Genomic DNA, 6,469 nt, shown 5'->3' on the forward strand with positions numbered 1-6,469 from the left:
CTGACTCCACCAAACAATGTTGTGGTTATGAGACTTTGTCTCTAAAGCTTTGTATTCCAGGTTCACTGTGCTGTTTTTAAGGAAGTGAGCTTCTGCTGTCTGTAGCTGCAGAGAAGAAGCTGCAGCTATAAATCTGGTTACATGCAAAAGAAGTAGTAGAAATACTTCTTTTCTATCTGGGTTTCTCCTTTTCTCCTAAATCACAGGAGTTTTAAGCCCATTTTTGATTTGGTAGGACCTGTCTGATGGTGCTTGGACATCTGCCACCCACAATCCTGGAAACTGTGAGACTAAGACCATGCATACCCCATGATCTTTCACCTGGCTACATCTCTGGCCACAGGGCTTCACACATCAACTGACGGCTTCAGTCTTGCCTTCATGGCTAGCTGGAGAATGACTGTTTAGCCATGGAGAGGTAATTTCTTGCAGCTTACAAATTTCCAGATGGGCTGGAGTAATTGGGCAAGGAAAATGTCACATTGATGGGCTGCTGGGCTTCAAAAATGCTCCAAACAACACTTCCAGAGCATCACAAGAAAGAGGAGTAAGAGGATGCAGAGCCTCTGTGAGAAATGAAGTCTCTCTGACAGTCACCCTCCTACTCCTCCCCAGCACACAGTGGTACCAAACCCATTACTTGGAGCTGCTAAACCTCTCGAAGGAAAAGTGGATCTTGTGAGAAGAGCCTTCTTTGTAGTATTTCAGCACTTATAATCCCTCTTTATCAGATGGAGTGTGGCCAGAGATGCATGAAAATGCAAAATAATGCAGGAGAACTATGGCCTTCATCAGCCTGAAAGGCTGAAATTACCATAAAGTGTGACCTTGTGGAAGTTTGAATGGATTCCTCAGCAGTTTCAACCACATGTACATGAAAGCTGCACATATGCTTCCGTAGGAGGCACTGCAAGCATGGTGGCCTGCAGTCACAGCAATGGCCACGGGCTGCCTCCCGGTCAGGTCCCTTCCTGTGACAGTAAGTAAAAGCCTGTGCCATGAACTGCATATGCCAAATTGCACAAGAAAAAGCGCTGTCTTACGGCACTGCATCACTTAAATTACAGCTTTGCATCACCAATTTGATGATTAAATCAAATAGGCCCTGCCTATGCCTGTGCAATCTTCAGAAATAAGGAAGAGTTAAGAAAAGTAACTCAATTCTTTCTTGCTTGCCTAGTTTTATAGTGGGTGTTTCAGGCACTTTCATGGAAATGATAGGAAAAATTCAGCTAACTACTACATTATCTGTACTAAGAAAAAGTTCAGTAGCTGCTAAGAAAAATTCAGAAACCGATTACTTTTAGGAAATGAAATTATCGGTTAATAAAGTGTTTAATGGGTGCTCCAGGATGTTTATGTTTTCTACATTCATGCCACTACAGCTGCAACCCTAGACAAGAGAGAAGCATCCTCAGTCCTTTTCTTTTTTTCTTTTACAGGTGCTTAAAAATGCCTGCTGCCTTCTGGAATGGGTTTCTGCCAGATATGCAGAAAACACATTTGTTAACTACCTAAATATACTGTTTGTTAATGAGTCGTTTATTTATAATAGGCTTTTCCTTTTCTGAATGAGCATTTTCATTTTTAAAGGCTTTGTCAGCTTCTGGTGTAATGGATTGTGGAAGTAATCTTAGCACGTGGACTTTCTTTATTCTAAATTCCTTCAGACTAGTGCCAAGCAGAGGCTAATGTGTGCTTGAACCTTGAGGATTTTGCGTGCCTGTGTGTGTACACATGTATGGATGAATTAAAAATTTTTTACCCACAAGGTTCCTCTGTTACAAGGATCTGGGAACAAGAATGAGATGTTGGCTACAGCCATCACTGCCAAGTGTTTGCTAGACATGCTCTTGTCTGACAGATTTTGTGCTGCAATATTAGCAGGTTGATGACTGCCAGCTATCAAAATGCAGGTAAAACTAGAAGAACAAAAGCTGGATAGTTACCTGAGCTGTCCAAATATCTCTAACTAAAAATCAGTCTGTGTTTATTTGTTTAGATAAACTTGGTGATGGACTCAATAAGAAATTTCCCAGAGGGAGCAGAATAAAGTCAGCTCATCTGCCTTGGGGATGCCAGAACAGGAAATTTCTCTCTTGGGACCTCAGCACTTCCCTTTCCAGCCTCAGCTGTGCCAAGGAAGCACTGAAGTGTGCAAAAATAAAAGTAGAAGCCCTGATCCTGTCTCTTGAGCTCATGCATCTCATCACTCTACATGCCCAAAGTGACGGTGAACCTGGAGGTGGCAGCCCTACATGCTGTGCAGGGACTCGTCTGATCCATCTCATTTCCTTTCCAGTTCTAGTTGATGCTGGAAGGGAAGGTTTTATTTTTATGAAGGATCTTTATTTTCTTTGCAAGTGTGTTTTACATTGTCTACCACTGTCACACAATTACCTGTAAATACAATTTAGACAGGATTAATTCTGCCTGTGAAATACACTCCTCTCTCTATGACCTGTACGGACAACCTAGATGTCTTCTTGTTAGCTGAAATCAGGAGAGATGAATTGCACTTAGAGTTACCCTCTCCTTACTTGGCCTGACAATAAGGGATGCTTTTGGTTATGAATGTCCTAGAAATAAATTAGTAAAGTATTTTCACATACGGGAGGCTTGACACTGTTTAGTTCACCCAGCTGCTTAAGCAGAAACCATGCAAGAAGGAGATCCAACTTCTTCTCTAGGCTTGGGGAGGAGAAGCCGAGCAGCCAGCAAGCCCTGTAGGTCAGCAGCTGGTCTGTTGGTCGGCAATGGCTCCATCACACTTTCCTGCAGCCTGTTTTGCTTGCCCTTAGCTACCAGATCATGGCTTTTTTCCTGGTTGGAGGGAAAGCCCCGTGTTAAACATGGGCTGAAGGCCTGGGATCTCCCTGCGGGGTGTCAATGGGGTACTGGCAGGGAATATAGCTGCTGTGAGGTGCTGGAGACACCAGATTGTCATCCCCATGCTGTTTGTCACTGAAGTGGTCCAGGTCTGCAGTGAGTTCATCTGCCCATCATGCAGCCAGGAGGACCAGAAACATCATGTACTGCCAGGGCCATGGATGACACCTTCCTTGCACCTGGAACTTTCTCCTCTGCTTGAGTTTCCCAGTGCAGCCTGCCCCTGTGCAGCCTATCCAGACGGCCAAAATGCCCCCTCCTGTTCCCTGTCTCTGGATGATCACTGCAACGTGTTTCCCAAATCAACAAGTCAGAGCTGCTCCACCTAAATGGCCGTTTGTTCTCGGACGATATTAACCTGTCAGCTCCACATCTGCACTGACCGCTGACTGCAGCAAGCAGGATAACCAAAGCTTTTGTATCAAGAACCATTTTCTACTTTATTGCATACCACTGAACAATATATACAAAAAAAAACCAAACCAAGCCACATGCATATAATTAGTATGTTTTACTCCACAAGTATCTGAATTACACCCAAAACAAACCACATGCATATAATTAATATGTTTTACTCCACAAGTATCTGAATTACATGGCATAATACATGAACAGATATTTTTCTTTTGTGGAAAACAAAATAAAAAGGTCTAGCATAGTCCTGATAGAAAAATATTTAATAAATGGGATTATTAGATTAGTCACCAAGGGAGCTGAACATGTTCATCACACCTCAGGCAAACAAGGAGTCTGAGGAGATGGCAACCATGAAAGAGAAAATAGTAGCTATTGAAATGAAAACAGGCTCAAGTCTTTCACAAAGCCTGTCACAAGGTTGACAGGCACAGAAAAAATTATAGCAAAGTGTTCTGGGAGTGGCTTACACTAATATCCATGTTCTAGCCTACAATTATACAGGAATTGTAGAACACTTTATGGTAAGATGTGACTTTATGGAAGTTTGAATGGATTCCTCAGCAGTTTCAACCACATGTGCCTGTTGATAGGCACTCCCTCATAAGATGAATGTTTTCTCAGGAAAAAAAATAATTAGAATCAGGTATTGTGTCCTTAGGAATACATTTGAAAGCCAGTCAAACTGCAGAGGAGATAAAATCCTTTTTTCACAAGAGTCAGTGATTCATCACTGTGTAACCTTAAACACGTGCAAACACACAAAGTCCTGCAGGTGAAAAGTTCAGGCAGATATTAAACCTCCCATACAGGAGGTTTCCACAGTTCAGAAAGCTTACTTCCACACTAAAAGAGCAAACACAATGAATTGTTTATTGCTGTAGGCCCCTTTTAATAGCTGCATGACATTCAAGATAGTAAAATTAAAACTTTCCAGAAGTCAAAATCCAAAGGGCACCAAATAAGATATATGTTTACTTAAGCAATGTGCAGTTGACCCATAGCAATAGCCTTTACGCTGAGGCATTGCATTAGGTAAGGCAAGTGGCTCCAGTGTGTGCACCCCAAATTACTAGAGGCTGGTGAAGCTGCAGGAACTGGTCTCAGGTGGCTCTGTCATGTAGACAAGAGAAAAAGTACAGAAAAGGGAAATGAGGGTATAGAAACATATGAAGTGCACAGTCAGATTGCTTGCTCATGGTGCTGACACTTTTCTGGCTTGGCTGGCACTTTCAGTCTGTGTTGGCACTCCCAGGCAGACTCTGCAAGCTGGGGAGAAGTGATAAGCTTCCTCAGAAGTGGAAGAAATCAGTCTTTGGAGGCAGTCTTGCAAAGGTGCTGTGAAACACCTCTCTCGGCCAGATGCCTCTGCTTCTAAACCCTGGTGTAGGCATCATAATGCCCTGGGCTGATGGTGCCACAGTCCCCTGTCCCTGCTGCCTCCCCTGGCACTGACTACCCAGACTGGTGGGCAGAGGGTTTCACCGTGACGGGTAGCTGATCGAGCCATGCCCATGCCTGTCCAGGCTAGAGTCAGGTGATTGGTTTTTTCTCCTGCTGTAAGCAGAAAGTAAACGTACACTCACATGTGTGGTTTTACCTCAGTCCTCTTTTCACAGGTGTAAGATGAAGACTGCACTCATAATGACGCCTGTATCTCATAACACCGCTCAGAAGAATGAAAACCACTTGTATGGAGGTAGCCCTGGTGGACACTGCTGATCGAGCCATGCCCATGCCTGTCCAGGCTAGAGTCAGGTGATTGGTTTTTTCTCCTGCTGTAAGCAGAAAGTAAACGTACACTCACATGTGTGGTTTTACCTCAGTCCTCTTTTCACAGGTGTAAGATGAAGACTGCACTCATAATGACGCCTGTATCTCATAACACCGCTCAGAAGAATGAAAACCACTTGTATGGTTCCTTAAGAAATACCCCAAAATATTTAGAAAATGGCACTGATTGCCCTATATGTAAAACAACTCATTCAGAAAAGAGACACCTGGCAGTGCATTTCCCTAATGACTCAGGAGCACAAGGAACCTGTGAAGCTGGCTGCTGCTGCACCCCTCATTTCCAACTCTATGGACAGATGTGCAGCTTCACAGTGTGGTCATATGGTGACAGCAAGGACTTTGCCAGCCTGACCAGGCACCTGTGCTGGCGCTACAAACACTGCACTCTACGTGCAGTGTGTGCCAAAGGCATAAGCAGAATATAAATACAGCTACCTCCTGCTGCTGTAAATTACACTTACATCTGCACTCGGCATTTTGGCTCTAGGTAAATCAGCGCCACCGAGGCAAGCAGCAAGCAGCTCCCATTTGAGAAGAGCTTTCCTGCCCTTCCTCTCCGTTTCCCTGATGCTACAAATTGAACTTTGAATGCTTTGCTCTGCCTGTGTCATATATAACCCTGCGAGGCCCTGCAGACTCGTGTTGTTTGCTGCATACAGTTGAATGCAGCAGGGCTGCATGCCTGTTTGTTAATCAAGAAGGCATGCATAGCCAGGCACTTTATTTTGCTTTCTGGGACTGTCTTTTTGAAGTTGGCAGTGCTTACTGTTAAACAGAGCTCTGCGAAACTACACAAGGTGGTATTGATGGATATCACCACATGGTACAGTCAGGTATTTTTTTTTTCCTGGAAGCACATTGCCAGATTTACCTTGATCGAAGATTAATTTCAGGTTTGTTCTTTTTTAAATATAAAGCCATATTAAGACATTTTCTCTATGAAGCAGTCAAAAAAATTTAACATGTTACTAATTTGCATGAAGCAAAAGTAATCGACAGTATTTAAGAGCATGTTCTGATATCACCAGATAAGCAATAGCGACTATCGTAAATATTGCTGAGACCATATATTACACCAGAAGTCAATAAAAGTTTCTAGCAATTCTCATTATTTTAACTTTAACCAATTTATTCACAGTTCTTAACTACAAAATCTGCTGATTTGTTGCTTTGGCAAATTTCTAATAATTTATTATCTGAATTTGAAAAACTGTGCAAGAGAAAATTATGCACTTCTCTCTAAGTCAGTCTTAGGAACAAGTAGGATGTTATTTCCAGGCTTTGTTTTAATACCCAAAATCATTGCTTAGAAGCCTAAAACTGTTTCAGTATCTGAGATTCTCTATTTGGGTTTGCACAAAGGGAAACACAC

This window comes from Calidris pugnax, unplaced genomic scaffold (assembly GCF_001431845.1).
Source record: "Calidris pugnax isolate Ruff unplaced genomic scaffold, ASM143184v1 scaffold25, whole genome shotgun sequence".
Classification (NCBI taxonomy): domain Eukaryota; kingdom Metazoa; phylum Chordata; class Aves; order Charadriiformes; family Scolopacidae; genus Calidris; species Calidris pugnax.